The 18051-nt window shown below is 27.3% G+C and overlaps 1 long non-coding RNA gene across 1 annotated transcript; it reads right to left on the bottom strand.

Moving 5' to 3' along the window:
• Positions 1-3319: 3319 nt before the first annotated feature.
• LOC114123786 (uncharacterized) lies at positions 3320-7061 on the bottom strand. The gene is made up of 2 exons (XR_003592381.2): positions 6763-7061; positions 3320-4003 (listed from the first exon to the last, which is right to left on the bottom strand). It is a non-coding gene; the product is annotated as an uncharacterized LOC114123786 (long non-coding RNA).
• Positions 7062-18051: the final 10990 nt, after the last annotated feature.

Genomic DNA, 18051 nt, shown 5'->3' with positions numbered 1-18051 from the left:
TCATAAAATATATAATAGTAGAAGTTCAGTGATAAAAATTACAATTAAATGGATTTAAAAAAATAACTTTTATATACGGGGTAACCAGCTGAAGTTATTATAAATAAATTATAAAGTTATTAGAAAATAAGAAAACATATGAAGGTTAAATTTAAGATACTACATAATTTGTCATTATCATTTATTTTTATTCTTTTACTCTTTTGAATAGCAACAGATATTATTTTTATATTCTTATAATCTTAAGCAGAATAATTGTGTTGTTAAAAAATTTCAGTACAAAATGATCGACTTTCAAATGAGTAATTAATTAGTCATAAGTATTTAAAGTTTATAAGAACGTTATAAATATTATAAGCAAGTATATATAATAGCGGTCACCTCGTAAGTACTAAAGCCATTGCCCATTGATCATTGCATTGAGTCATCTCGTATTGGCTGATAATAATAATAATACATTTTAATCAGAAACTCATAAATATCATAAGTCATAATACAGTATACACTTATATAATATCTACATACTTTTTAGAAAAGTATACATAGATAGTTTCATGTTCTTATAAAAATATTGTCTCTTCTTGCTTCGTATGTCGTGTCTATTATACTAAATATTATTTTTCAGTAAAATGTTAATTATATAGACTATAGTCTCTCTGTACATTGAGACTACATTATTATTGAGTGCTTCGGGCTTTCATCATATTTACACTTTAATATTATTATAAACATATTTATATTTAATAGGTACCTATATATTCATCAAATTAAAAACATATCAATACAAAATAATGTCAAGATATTCATTAATTTATTCAATTAAAATAATTGCTTTTCCGTCTTGCCCAAAAGTAACAAGATTATAACTAATTATAAATGAAATATTACCCATTTAAATTGATATCTATATTATGAGTAATTAAAAAAAAATAACAAGATTTAATTATTGTTTTCAGTGCTCTATGGTATTCTGTTATATTTTATTAAAATTTAAGAATAATACTTTAATACAGCGGTTCTCAACCTTTTTATATTCACATACTACCTACACAGTTTGAAAATTTTTACGTACCACCTGGTCATTTTTTTTGCTTATTAATAATGTATAGGTTTATGCTTTTTATGAAGGGAGATTTTCTTCGCTTTCCACATATGAGCTTTCCGCGTACCACAGGTTAAGAAGCGCTGTTATAATATAAAGTTCAATATACGTTTAATTTATTGTTAGTTGTAATTTTGTGAAATATTATATTAAGATCATTTAAAAGTTGTTACTTATATGGTATCAAGCCAACGACGTAAGTACATATTATATTTTAATGTTAACATATTAGTATTCATTATTTTTTAATCTATGTGGTTTGTTTGAAAATACAATGTTAATATATATTATGTATTTGTGTACATTTACATTTACATAAATATATCTTTATAATTTATGTACGTGACTTTATTACCATGTTATTATTTTTATTAGAATTTATATTCTTAATGTTACTTAATTTTTAATCAATATTTTTTTTAGTTTTGAACTTTTTAATTTGATATACCCATGATACTAAATTTAAAATGATCTGATAAACACAAGACTTCGATAAGGTAATTTATGAATTTTAATTACATACCATACATATCTTTTTGCGAAAATAACATAAATAACAATGTCGAACAGTTTGTAGCTACAATAATAATTTTAATGTGATTAAATCGCCAAACCTATCGCCAGTATACTAATTATTACTTATATAATTTATTATACTATTATAATATACTTACGATTAGCTGTTCATCTCTGCTGTGATACAGTAAAGTCATCTTATGGTAGGTTAGTTTTAAAACTGTAATAAATAATCAAATAGTAAATACTACCTGTCCTGTAGTTTGTAAATGTGGTATTTAAATCAATAAACGTAGATATAGTTTGTATACGCCATACAATATAATAGTATTAATTATATTGTATAATATATCCAATGTGTGTAAATATCCAAATAATGCAAAAATTCTATAAAACATAACAAAGAGTCCTACATATTATTATCATTTCAATGTAAAACTTAATTTATTTTCAATAAGCTTTCAAATTTAAATAATTGAAAAAACTATATTATGATTTGATTATATTTTGTGTATGAATTATTATGCCTAATATTGCCTATATTTTTGAGCGTGAAACGTTATCAGCGTATACATAATGATTTAATTTAATTGTTATAATGAATATAATGTATTAAATAATTATAAACAACTAACTGCATTAACAGACTTTCAAATAAAATAAGTAAGTAAAAGAGTATAGTTTCTGTATCTAACATAAACTAATTTAACAATAGAACAATCGTTGCAAAATTAAAAATATTTACCCACACATAATTTAAGTTTCTACGGAAACAAGTAAAAAGAATCATAAAAAAACCAAATAGTTCTATTCCAAACATGTATTTAAGTTGTAAATGATTCATTTGTAAATAGAAATCTGATTTATTTTAACTCGGTATGTGGTTTTACAATCATTATGTCCTTTAAAATCCCATTTATTGTTTAACGAGTACCTAGCGAACTTTGTGTAATTTGCAATGATAATTGTTTAAAATCATTTAGTTACTGTTTGTGGAATACGATTTTTTTAAACTCTAGATTTTATTACTTGAGTCAGCATTTGTATTTTATTTTGATTTCTCGTTTCCGATAAAATCGGATTCATTGTTATTTTCATCTCTGTATCCGTTTAAACCTGCTGTTCTACGAAAATAAATACAATTAACAATGGATATATATATATATGTATATTATAAATAAGATATTCAACAATATTTAAAAACACAATGATAAAATTTAACTTTGAATAATAACTTGAGAAACGATACTGAAATGTTTTACGAATATGATTCAACGAGTCCACGTGTTTATTGTTCGTTCAAGTAATCAGTAAATAGGGTATATCTAAAAAGAAAACATGGAAAATATACATTTTTTGATTATTGTTGGGAACTTTATACTATTTAATATTATTATTATTATTATTATTATTTAAATAAAATTATATGGTAAAAATAACTGCAGTAAAATGCATGAAATACATTAATTAAAATATAATTAACTTATTTCTAAATATCTCGTTAAAAATTGCTGATGAGTGATAATAAATTCACATTAATATATGTGATAAAAAAAATACAAAATTGTATTATACGAGTAGAATCTAGTAAAAACATACATCGTAAATTTATAATGTTATATTAACATGTTGATTATAAATTTACAAATTTACTAGCACTGTCCGTCAACGATAGACAAAAACGCGACATACACAGTAATATTTTATATTATTATAGTAGGTTTATTATTCATGTAATAATACTCAACGTAATGTATTTATTAGGCAGTACATAGCACAGTGCAAAGAATGTTATACACATTGTACACTTATACTTACATTACATTATATTATTTTAATCATTTGTTATTTAAACTTGATCACCTCGTCTCACTGTAACTGCAGTTGACAATAATAAATAAATAAATTGTGAATATACAAAGAAACGAACGAAAAAAAATTGATCCATTCTGCGTTGTTTAAACGATGTTAAAATAATATTATATTATATGTTGTTATTCCGACAAACAATATACCTAATCTACATGAGTATGTCGGCGACGAGCATGTAGATCCCCGAGTCGCTCACTCAAGGAGGTTGTGGTGGCGCCAATTTGAACATCACATCCAAATTGAGTGAGTAACTCTGAATATCCATTTCGTTTCGGTATATTTACCACACTATTTTATTTTAATAATTTCTGTTCGATTGACAGATTATATAATAGATATACACGCGAACAAGATATTGTCAATTCTTTTGGCATCTCAAGTACGCGATGTATCGTCGTCACGTCACGGTCGTTGTCTCTGCCGTTATCGTCGTCTTGCGGTACACACGTAAAGTGTATATTATAGTGTATCCCGTCCGCAGCTGTAGTCCGTTCGTGAATATATGGCAGATACCTATATGTTTAAAATATTGAAAAAAAAAGTTCGTTTATACACCACTGCAGCAGCGTGTAACGTCCTATTATTTCTATGAAAGCCTCGAGAGTGCGGATAAATATGGTGCGTGTAAAAAGATGGTGGGGTGGCGACGGCGGCGGCGGTAGCATTATTTAATAATAAAAAATATGCGCTCTTTAAAAAGTAAAAAGAAAAGAACCCCGTAAATAGAGTGGGCGAGGCACATGCGGTGACTTAATGAAAAGAGGACTTGGAGTGGCCGAGCGGGTTATATTCGCCTAAAAGCTCTTTACAACAACCCTTATTCTATCTGCGTTGCTCGCTTATCTGCGTGTACATATAATATCGAAAAATAAGAACGCTGCTGGTGACATATATTGCTGTAATCAGCCGGCAAAATGAAATATTATTATTATTATTATTATTATATAGGTACAATACACTATCATTATTTTAGTACGCGGGTCGTTTACTATGACCGTATCGACAGAGGGGTGTGATTTCCGAAATGTCAAAGAGTCGAAGGCGTTTGATATAATATTACAGCTGCACCCCGCAGCACCGAGGAAACGTTATTGTTATGTATTGCATTAGACGCCACGGTGACGGCGGCGTATCGTCCGTGCGTTAAATTATACAGGGTGTTTCACGACCCACTGATAACTTTTTAGTTTTTTTTTTTTTAATTATTATTATTTAAATACAAATGTTATCGATTATTATTATAATCGATAGTATATACAATTTAACATTTGCAAATCGTTAACTAAAAGTAAAAATATTTATTTTCATATTTCTTAAAAATTTCAGATAACCAATTATTAATTAGAATACAAACGTATGTAATTTATTAATAACAAAAATTAAAAATTGTCATTATTGAGATTTAATTAGTTATATTTAAGTTTTAAAGTTTATTATGTAGTAGGGTAGTGTGAGTGAAACATATACGGTAGTGAGAATCTAACTGTGAGATATATCGTGCGATATCGAATTGAACACTTAAATATTAATAAGTTTAAGTACGATGTATGATGTATGTTTAATTTATAGACATATATATATAATATGTATAAATTATTAAATATTTATGATTTATACATAAAGTAGGTATAATAAGTATCGTGCATATCGTAGACTCTAAAAATAAACGAATTTACCTAGGTACAACGTTATACTATAAATTAATAAGAGAAAAATGTAACGAGTAGGGTATCTAAATCGTATATTATCCGTGTCGTATCAAATAATATAATACTATTACAAATATTATCTTCCACTGAGATTTAAGTATAAAGAATCGTCTTATATTATTCTACCGAAGTTAATGAAAATTTTTTTTATTTGGTAGTTTTTTTTAACTCGCATATAAAAAGTGCTCGAATAAATGCGTTGAAGTAGGATTGCTTTTAAAAATATCAAGTTACAAAAAAAGTCTGTATTAAAAATGAAGTGGAAAACATCTATCTCTGTCGTCATTTGAATTCGATAAATTAGTGTACTACATTATACAATTATTATAGCTTGACAATATTTTATTTAACATACGTACTTCAGCAACCTCATTTAAATGAAATATCAAATTCAAATAAATTAGAACCGTTTGAGTTGCTTCACTGTTTTACACTCTTATAACGAATATTTTATATGTATTTTTAACTTGTAAATATTGTTCAAAATATACTACTATACTACTATTATAACCTTAATTAAATATTACTATGAGATATGATTTAAATAATAATTTTAACACAATATTTAACTTATTTAAAAAAAAAATCAAAATTTATATTGCTATACAGTTAAGTTTTGTAAATCATATAAATCTCGTGCTTTTATTCGAAAATTGGAGAAATTTGATGTTTTGAATGATATATTAATTAATAAACATGAATTTATTATACAATTTATTACTGACGTCCATCATGAACCCACGGTTTAAAACGAATGGAAAACACGGTACAGTATCAAAGTTTTTAAATGCAATTTGGCTACCTACACAGTTTCCATCACTGCCATTAACTATACCATTTCTACGCCTCTAATAGGTACCCAATATATATCCATGTATAATGTATATTATATTTTAGTACACAAAACTAACCACGATTAAATTATATCTATATTTTCAGCGTATTATATTACTTTGATGATTTAAAAAAATAACAAACGCTTAATCGCGCGCCCGAAAAATAAATTGTACATTTTTATAATTTATTGCGCTAGCCGCTGCCACCGGCTTCTCTGATAAGTGTTATACACAATGTAAAAAGATTTAGGAAAAAAATTCGTGCCTAATACAATTATTTCAGGAATTCCCGAACATATAACACCATGGGTATTCGGTGATGTGTTTTCTACATTTTACAGGAAAGCAAAAATAAAGATTTGATATCTTACTCACTGACCGTTAGTCGGTAAAACTGACTCAGTATAATAGTCTATTATATAGTCTCATATACTTATTGGCCATTAGTTATTCATACAGGACACAGCAGTTTGTCTAACAAATAGTTAAAAATAATGAAAAGTAATAATTGATAAACCGTACAGTTTTAAGACTAATAATATTCCGAAATAAAAAAGGGTTTTACTAATAAATTACCGCTGCTTTTCGGGAAGACGTTCGCCATGTCTGCCGATATTTTTAAGCATATTTATACAATACCTATATTATATTAAGCTAGCAACTACGCGCATTACACGTTAAAGGTCTTTTTTAAAAAAATAATTATTTGCAATGTTCGCTTACTTACGTCGGTCGCGTGTACACGTCTTCGTTGTCCGTGCCGATTGCGAAATGGCTGCAGTGATCCGCGTGGGTGCATCCGTCGAGTGTTAATGCTTGATTTCGGCTAGACGCTCGCCGTTTATATAGCACCGACGACGGCGACGCCCCCTCTGGCACTGTGATAGCGCACGCGTGCGTACGCACGCCGATAGCGTACACACGCGACTAAGATCGGAGGGACGAATAATTGTGGGTGATGGAGAACGGTTGACGGGTGATGGACGGGACTTGTGGACGAGTGGCGGTCGAGTCGGAAGCGTGTCGCCCACGTCGCGCCGTGTCGGTCCTTCCGTCGTTGTCTCTTTTCGTCCGCTCATCCGTTTTGACGGCGATGGTCATTTTTAAAATAACGATATAGGTACACACGAATGTTATTATATATATATATACCTATACATAACACTTGATCGATTTAGCCGGCTATAGAACAATATTCTCAAAGTCAATTTTCGAGTTATAAAAACGTACTCGTATATATTAATATATTTTATATTATATAATATAATTTTAAACAAATTAAAGTTATCATTAATTAATATTATGTTATACAATTATGTTATTATACATATTATGTTTCTATAATATTTTAATGTGTATGCCTTATACTTAGTCACAAAGTACTTAATATATAAGGGCTTAATAAAATATATGAAAAATACAAGATTCAATGGTCATTTCTTAGATATAATAAAAAAAAATTAAGACATAATAATAGCATGTGCCATGTTCATTGTTCATGTATGTAATTTAAGTGAATTAAATTAAAAATAATAAGAAATATTATTTGAAAATCATCGAAATATTCAATACAGGTGTATATTATAAAATTTTATTTAATATAGGTATACCACTAAAAAATAGGTGGGTTGAATATTTTAATTTTTATATACACTTTTTGTGTTTCATATTTAAAATTCCCTACAGCAGTAGTGAAGTTAGTGAAAATTTCCAATTTCTTAAATGGGCATGATACTTAAAATAATAAATTTCTTTAATAATTAAATACATTTAACATATTATACTAACCAAGAACCATATACTCGTTCTACTCATATAACCTATCAAATTTTCCTTTCTATTAGATGTACTTAAAAATTCAGGAATTTGTAATAATCTAAGAACCCAAAATTTAAATGTTTATAGATTTGATTTTTAATTTATTAAATTTAAAATGATTAAATATTGGAAATTTCTAAAATTTAACCTTGCAATGGCCACATAAAATTGTTAGAATGCCATGATATACAATATACATATATACAATAACCAATTAAATTTTAGTCCTATGTATAACATGTTATATTTTTTATTATATATTTTTTTTTGTATCATATTCCTTTGATACTATATTATAATATTATATTACTTATAATATAACATTCACTTTAAATTTGTTTGAATATAAAATACGTTTTTGGTTTTAACATTGGAAATTTTGGTAATATCCATAAACCATATGCATTGATAAATTATACCTGATACCAGTGATAACTACAAATATAAAACTGCTGTATAAATTCAATACTGTCGAAACAAAAATGATGTAAGGTGTATGTTTGAAAAAAAAAAGTTACTAATAACAATATTTGTTATTCAATAATGTATATTAATAAAGTGCATCTGAAAAAAATACACATTGAGTTTTTCATCCTTATAGTAATAATAGCATATGCAGTTTAATATTGTACAATATTGTAAAATGTGTGTATTACGAGTGCATACAATAACATGTAAATACCTAGGTACTTTGTAAACTACAACAGATAAACGCGATCGCGAATCGTGTACGGCGAGGGTGTGAATTTTATTTGATCATCTCATTTTCGTTAAATTTTACATTATGGTGTGAGTGTATTTATAAAATAATACTATTATAAAGGCACTGTCAGGTCTGAAATAAGTTCTTAAAGGTCTTTTTATATACATAGGCTCAAATCAAAATTAAACAACCACGCGTTTACGAGATGAAACTAAATATTTATTTTTTATTGTTTCTGAAACTTATTCTACAAATTAAAAAATTACAATACATAACAGGTATAACAAACATTTTGAATCTCTAAACTTTGGTATATTTTCAAATCGACTAACTTCAGCGTAAGCACGCGTTAATTTAATATAACGATCCTACTTCTTTACATAAGGAATTCATATTTGATAATTAGGTTTACGAACTATGGCAAAACAATGAAAACATTGCACTTTTCCCTGACTCGTTTTCATTCGAACATTAACGTAATTAGATTTTTCTCTCCCCTCGCACTTTATACGCTATGCTAACATTCATATATGCCATAGTGATTTATATATTGTACATATATATACAGGACTATCACTGCAAAAAAGTTTTTACTATTTTTTTTTTTTTTTTTGTTTCTTGTTAACGTTTTTGTACGATGTATTTTAATTTCCATTGTATGAACGACCCAAACGCACTGTATTCATTACCATGGTCTCCTCTAGACGACTGTTTCTGATTGACAAGTGTTGGTGTAGGGTATATTTAGTAGGTATTACACGATTTCATCAACCGAGTTGTTCTAATTACACAATACACATAATGCACATAATATATCATATTCAACATATAATACCAACATAGTTTAACATACTGATGAATGTAATTAAAGAATTACAAAAAAAAAACCCGTTTGTTGCCGATTTAAGATAATTGTATTACGTTTTGTATCATCTCAATAATTAAGTATTATCTTAAAAGCTTATTTATTATAAAACTAGCAGGACTAATAAATATTAATCTTATTATTATATATAAGATACAAATTCCTAATAATTTGCAAAATCGTCTTACCACGATTAAAAATATTAAAAATATACAGTCACTTGGTTGTTTTAAAGTACCCTTAAGTTCAATCTTTAGTGAAATTTATTAAAATGACCTAAACATGTAAATTATTTTTCCATAAACCATATAAATTATAATGATAAAATAATATTGACAACTACAAATCTTTATTATAGTTTTATGATGTAAAAAAATATACATTATATTATTTTATAATTTATAAGTGGTACATTTATATAACTTACTACATTTTATTAACCGTCTATACAATAAAAAATTGAATGCTATCCTCTATATTTTTCTATATAACGGAAAAAGAAATCTACAATTTATGATTTAGTGGAAAATTAAATCGGAGAAAAAGGTAAACTTGTAATGGAAACGGTGGTAACTTCAGGAATATATACGGGTAAAAAGAGACCATGTATACCTTGTCTCTGAAATACCCCAAATGGCACCCTCGGACATGTGTAACAGTATACCTTTGATGTTATTACTTATTTTTTTAGTCGTCACGGCCTTTGTCGTAATAAGAGCACCCAGACTGCCGCGAGTGGGTTATTATAAAATACTTTTTATAAACATGCGTATCTGCTCGAGTAGTCTGACGTTATCATCACAGCTGCGACGGCCACCACCGACGCCCCACAAACGCTTGTATATGTTATTCTATAATTTCATTTAAAATTTATCTAGTGCAGGACAAGTACGTTCTCATGGCATCACGACATGTACGTAATGTTAATTTATGTGAGTAACACACATGACTGCATTTTTTTTTCCAGCAAACACTCACTAATTTAGATTAACCAGGCGTGAACATATTGTATTATATTATTATATTTATATTATATTATATTATATTGCCTCTGAATGCCCTACGCACTATATATTATAGCAGATGTAACATTGCATATACTATGGAACTATGCGTTTAGCTAAACGGGTCCCCTTCCGGGAGGTGGATAGCGACGACGGCTACGACGACAAACAGAGTACGGGTCTCTTATCGGAATTTCTGCCACCGATAACGAATTTAAAAACAACAAAAAACCAGACGTACAAATGAGAGTTTAGATCAGCGCCGGAGTAATTTGATGCCACCATAATATCGCATACACGATACACGCTTATTATATAACTAACACCTCACAAGATAATATTAAAAACCACGAAAAAAATTTACTTCTTGTTCGCCGCCATCCAAAACCATAGGTTCTTGCAAGGTACATTACAAGAACGGTTCTTGAAGAACCTATATACGTGACTAACGGCGTATAACCATATTAACGAATGTGAATTTTAGGTAACAATTTTCTACACACGTGTATGGTATTTTTCCATCTCTGGGGAACCGAACTCGGGCCGTAACGATGTATAGGACGCTCATTAATATTATTATTATTCGTACACAATATATAAGTACCGTTCATATATCTATATACACGCGTTCGCATTGATAAGTACACTATACATAATGTTATCAATTTGTTATTTTATTACGCGGAGAACTACCACACGTCCCTGCCGCGATTCGGACGTCGACGACGACAAAAGGACGACCTTTGCGAAATATCGTCACGGTCCGTATAGAACGACGTGAGTTGTTTTAAAGGTCGAACCCTTTAAAAGTCGTGACTAGCTCGAGTTGTATTGCCGCTGAATTAATATAGTTATTATAAATATATATATAAACGTACAGCAAATTTTAACTATGTAAAGTAATGTATATTTTACAATGTGTATTGTGTATGTATAGGTGTGTGAGAGAGAGAAAGAGTGTAAACATCCGATTGTGTTACCTTGGCCTACCGTGACGGAATTATACGCGCGATTTCACCCTTAATGATATTATGTCCACGCGTGTTATTATTATTATAAATGTGATGCGTACAACGAAACCCGTCCCAAGAATAGAGTAATATTTACTATATCTATATGAATGAGGAAAACATTATATTGTAGACACATTCCTAGTTTATATGCGCTCGTTTTAGTTGTCACTATACAATTGTACGTAACACGCTCCAAGATTATAACAATTTGGTAATTTTTTATTCAATATTGTTTAAATTTATACGTATTTATCATGCTTAAAAATTTATTTTTATTTTATATATATACATTGTTTTATAGTACATATTATATCTCATGTTTTATTTATTCGACACGTTATAGAAAAAGGTTACCTTTTAATCTCCATTTTTATAGACAACTATTATTGGTTATAAATTATAATAATACTTAATGGAACCGAATTAAAGGTCAATGGCCATAGAACAATAGTTTTTTCTAAAATTAAATTATTTTTGTGTACTTTCATCAGAATATATTTAAGTAGAATTTACTTTTTCCATTAAGATAACGTATGATAAAATTAATTCAATATTAAAAAAGGTTATAATCCTAACCATAAAATTCTATAAAAATAAATATAATTTGGACATTGAATACAAATGAATTACATACAATTTTCGTTATAACATAATATATACCTACAATTCACGGATAATATCTATTAACCGTGCCTACAATCTGTCTACATATTATAAAAATATATAAATAATATAACCTAATTTTGTTTTCATGTAATATCATAACTTAGTGAGAGAACTTACTCCCATTTACCCTACCCATTGACATTAATTTCCACTATAACTATTCAAACATATTACCGTCAATTATAATAGTTGTTTTCCAATTATTTCCGTACTTATAATGCTTAATGAAAATTATATACGTATAATGTATGGATAATTCATTTTAAATGAACAATTTAATCCCGTGGATTTGTCGAGATTGATGATAATAATTGATAATTTCCATCGTTTACATACTACACACATTAATTTAATTAGATTCCACAACGGCCAGCCAAATATATATTTATAGTACTATAGTTATATACTATAATATACAGAGTGATTCACAAATTATGACAGCCCAATAATATTCTTCGATAATATAGTTATAGAAAATCTAATTTTTTGAATTTTTAAATATATCTAAAAACTATATTTTTAAACCATTGAGATGTTTTTTACTATTTAAGAAATGTCCTGTGGAGATAAAAACTTATGTTTATCAAACGATAACTCTCATTTTCTTATATAAATTAATAAATTAGGTGATTTTTCCGGAAATTTTAACATAACCAATTGAAAACAAATTTTGAGCTAGTATTTTTTTGAATTAGGTATTTAACTTGTGTGCTAAAGAAAAAAAATCTACGACGATTCGGAGATATTATGAAGGAAATAACGATTTGAACAGTTTAGTAATTAATATTAATTTAGGTATTTGAATAGTCGATTTATATGTATGTGTGATAAAACGTGTGGTAGGTACCTATACTAGTGTGTCTGCAAGAGAATAAAATTGCAGAAAAAACAATTACAGTATAGTTAATTGGAATGGTGGGATGCTGTAACCGAGGAAATGGACCGGTTAAAAAGCTCGCGCATCGTGTATACCTATATATAGGAATAATATTACGATAGTATAATTACGGAACCACGGCGTATTGCATTTCGGAATAGTCGTAGCGAGAAATTGTATTTTAACAAGTCAGGTAGTGCTTAATAAAGTGGCCGACCAGGTGAAGCGAATTTGAAATTATTTTATATTCTTACATTAGCTGTTATAAATAAATTATAATAATTCTATCAATGTAAATAATATTATTATAACATATCGAATACCAAATAACCATTGATTAATATGTATTTCCTAAATATTATATAAACATTTTTTTCTGGAAAAAATATTATGCTCCATATTATTTTAAATGTTAATTTATTAAATAAATTTTATAACATAATAATATGCATTATGCATAGAATTATTTAGATTTTTATTATGTATAGAAGATTATTAAAAACTATATCGGAGAAATGGTCAAAATTCTATATAGATAAAATGAAAAGCTTTCACTCTTGCAGGCAATATTAAACTATTCAAATTTCCTAATATCCATTCTAAACTCTAATGATTTTCCAGAAAACTTCACAAAAACTTCAAAAAATAGTGTAAACATTTAGAACATAAAACCAATAAGCCGTCATTCGAGAAAAATCAAATCTAGATTAATCAAATAATAAAGTGTAATATTGATTGGCAATTAGTTTTCATACAGACCTACCAAGTCATATCACACATTATTATTTCATATAATTATGAATATTAATATATTATTTATAGACTTTATATATGTATACGAGTATTATATATTTTATATTTATATTTATATTATATAAAAAAAGTTTAAAATGATATGATTAAAATAAAAAATAAAAGGTGGTCCAGTGGTAACGCTCTGCTATACAGTAGGTATCGAGTAGACCTCGAATATAGAGTAGGTCACTATAATGGATATGTTAAATTTGAATCAAATAATGATAAATATCATTATATACGAAAAACGATTCTGAACGGAAGTTATTTATCAGCTTAGAATATATATCTTTTCAATTGGGTGATGAAAAAGATGGTTTATGTTTTAATGACCTGAATATCCCAAAATTAAGTCTTGTTCAAAAAATTCCAATTTAAACAACTTTTGTATATTTCAAGTTTCTACGACTAGTAATTTTTAACTATAAAAACATTTTTTCAACGACAATAAGAACAACTTCTTTGTTTTATTGAGCACCCAAAATTGTTTTATTGACATTTAAAAAAAAAAATTCTTAGAAAAATCGAAAAATTTAACCGTATAGGTATATATAATAACGTTAATATAAGCATTTAGTGAAGTTTTCAAGTATTTATAATGATTCGTTTTTGATATACAACTATATAAAAAAATCGTTTTCGTCGAAAATTGGATTTGTGTAAAAATTCCCTTTATCCTACACTTTTTGTGATTTTCTCCAATTTTTTTAAAAACTTCTTATTTTTGACCTCTATAATGCACCAAGGATATTCAATTTGCCACCAGAAACACCCTTGAAGTTTTAAATTGAAGCATTATTTCGACAAGTTATGGTATACACACACAAAAACAAAAAACACACATCATTGTAAAATCAATACATTCATCACTTTGTTCAGAATCTAAAATACTCAACAAAATACAAGCACAGCGCTCTAGGGGGGAAGGGCCCGAAGGCCACCCTCCAAAGCTCATATTTCTAAAAAATTATATATTGTTAAATCAAAATATCGAAAAAATAAATATTATACCATCGGCTATGATAGACACGTACAAGTGATGTGTAGTTAGGAGTATGCATATATTCTCAAACCATGAAGTATAAATAAACTATAATAACACAAAATATTAATATACTATTGTATTATATTATTATTAAAAATATAATGACTTATCCCCTCCAACCTAGTCTCTGAAGCTAACAAGAACAGGTTAGGTTTTCCTGTCATTTTGTGTGGCATTTTCTTATAAGACTACGCTTATACAATCGAAGAAAACAATTAAAACGGAAGTATTAAAACTACTTAAAACCATAAAATTAAATTTCTTTTCTTTAATAAAAAAACTGGAATTTTCAGTTGATATATTCGTAGTTATACTACAATTAGGCCTCTTAGGTTTAAGTCAGAGAAACAAATCGCGCATAATATGCAATATAATACTTTCAGTGCGATAGTATACGATTAGTTTATGGTTGTATATATAGATAGGTACATGCAGTCATAATATAATATAGTCTTTGGTTAGCGCTTCAAAACTTCAAGCTGATTTAGAAATAAAATAATGTTAAATTTTGTATTAGCCTTGTTATAGTCATCAAATTACGATCTTTGGGATAATAAAAAGCGAATTTAATATGTGTTGAAATAATTGAAAAAACTGCATAATAATATGTAGACTGGCCATGTATTTATATTACATTACTACTTAAATAGATTCCGATCAATCTTATTTCTATTTCACATTGTACTTACTTTTCATAATAATATTAAGATATTATGTTTTGTGATTATAAATACAAAAAAAAAATAACGAAATTTCAATGATTTTAGTTCTTATTATGTTTAGATACAATAATATATATGTTTTATTTTTTTCGTAACACCAAGTTTGTTTTGTGTTTTAATTTCTATGATAAATGCAAAAGACAAACTATTTCTACTTAAGATCAACTTTCTCAAATTTTTTATTTTAAATTATAATAAGACAATTTTTCACTTCATAATTGTATCTAATATGCTTTGTTTAGAATTTAGAGCAATGGAAAAGTCGGTATCGATAGTAGACTTAATGAAAAATTCAAATTTGTTTAATAGAATTTTATAGCTTTACTAAATCAATACATTGGCACTCACGTTAGAATTAAAACACGTCAGATTTCCCATGTACACGAGGGTGTAACATAAACATATGACGTTATTTCATTATAATATACACTATACGAGTACCTGTAATTACAACATAGGTGATCTTCAATGTTGCAATCAAAATATCGAACAAATATTTACGTATGTGTTTATATATAAATCGTATAACAGGTCAAATGATTAGCACGATTTAATGTCTTATTAATAAAACGGAGGGCGTCAAAAATACCGAAAGTAAGGGTTTAAAATGGCGATTAAATGCGATGCTGTATAAGGCCTTATATGTAGAAGGATAGATTATATGTATATATTGCACGCCATGTAAACAACCTGCCAGTAACGTGTACCTACATTATAAGACGATGGGATTAATTTAGTTTTACGACCAGGCAGCCTATATAAAATGATTATGTTTTCACGCGGCTGGGTGGTTGCAATAGGTACACCGTAATTATGGATTTTCTCTGGAATCGTTAAATTTTGGCAGCATCAAATAATTTAATATAAAGTCAAACGAAAAAAAAAACTTTAATGCACAATATTGTAGCGTTGTTTTATACGGTTCTTGTGTACATGGCTCGAACATTATTACGATTGTGAACATATTAATTAATATCTTATAATACGAACGAAACAATAAATTATAAATATCAACTAAACAAAAAGGAAAATATATATATAGATAACCACTTTGCCGTACAGTTGTAGATTGTTATTGAGGGAACTTCTGTCATCGAGATGAAAGTCATTGTAATGTATATGCGTTAAATTTGAATTCAATGATAAAATCATTGCATACGAAATACGATTCTAAACGAAGATGGTCTATCAACCTCTATAACCATACGTAGGTATATTTTATGATAATATATTTATATTGCTATCAAAGTAATTTATTTCATTATTAGTAAAACAATAGGTTGAATTAATTTTTGCCAAAAACATTGCATTTGAAAATGTTATTGTGTATATAAAATATAACAATACATGTAAAAAGTTTCAAGTACCTACTACAGACAATATTTTTAAATTACATCAAAATAAATAAAATCATTATACTTCATTTAAATATTTAATTTCATTCAAATTTAAATTTTAAAATTTCCATAAAATAAAGTTTATTTATATATTTTTTTAAATATTTTGATTACAGTATAGACACTATAAACTACTTGAGAGATATTAATTTTAAATCCTTAGGTTACCTATTTGCTCACTTTTTGAAGATTTTAATGACAATAAACACTTTTAATTCTTTATTTCAAAGTGGTGTATTTTTCGGAGTACCTACTTCGATACATAAAATCGAATTTTCGACAAGTAGTTTATGAACTATTTATGAGTATTTTCAATTTTTAAGTTAAGCGATGTCCTTTAAAATTTTTATCAACTACTCTGCAGCTCATCTATACTTTAAATACTTATAAGTAGTGTTCGGATTTTAAGGTATAATAAGCAACTAAAAAAGCACATGATATTTTTAAAAAATTAAAAAAAGAAGCACATTTATTTAAAAAAAAAGCATGACCAAAAAGTAACATGAACTATAGTTATAAAAATGAATAAAAAATGTTGAAAAATGAATTTAAATTTAAAAAAGAATTAACTAATCCTACCTTAGATTTCCTTAAATTTTCAGTAGTGAAACTGACTGTATTGTCCAATAGAATATTTTTATACGTAGAAAACGAACTCTCTACATCCACTGAAGTGTTCAGTGCAATAGTGCATATTTTATACCAGAAGTTTCAAATTACAACACTAAATCTTAAACTTTGAAATGGTCGATATCGATGTTATAGACATACTGACAAGTGACAGTATAGGTACTGCAGGCTATAATATGTAGATTGATAGATTATACCTTTAATATATTTAATAAATAAGCCGATAACGAAAACAATAATAATCAGATGACAAATATCCGCATTCTGGGTTTTTACATTTCTATTATTAATTATTTTTTATTTATATAGAATAGCGCAATAAACATAAAAAAATTCACAATTGGAATAATTGAAAAAAGCTAAAAAAAAAAAGCATAAAATAAATTGGTTTATTTGGAATCAGAATGATGTGAAACGAATTTATGTATACAAATTAGATTTTTATCTCATATATATAAAAGAAGCATAATATGCTTTAAAA

The sequence above is a fragment of the Aphis gossypii genome, chromosome 3 (assembly GCF_020184175.1).
Source record: "Aphis gossypii isolate Hap1 chromosome 3, ASM2018417v2, whole genome shotgun sequence".
Taxonomy (NCBI): domain Eukaryota; kingdom Metazoa; phylum Arthropoda; class Insecta; order Hemiptera; family Aphididae; genus Aphis; species Aphis gossypii.
Note: the sequence above shows the minus strand (reverse complement) of the source record. Positions and strands in the feature narration are given on the sequence as shown.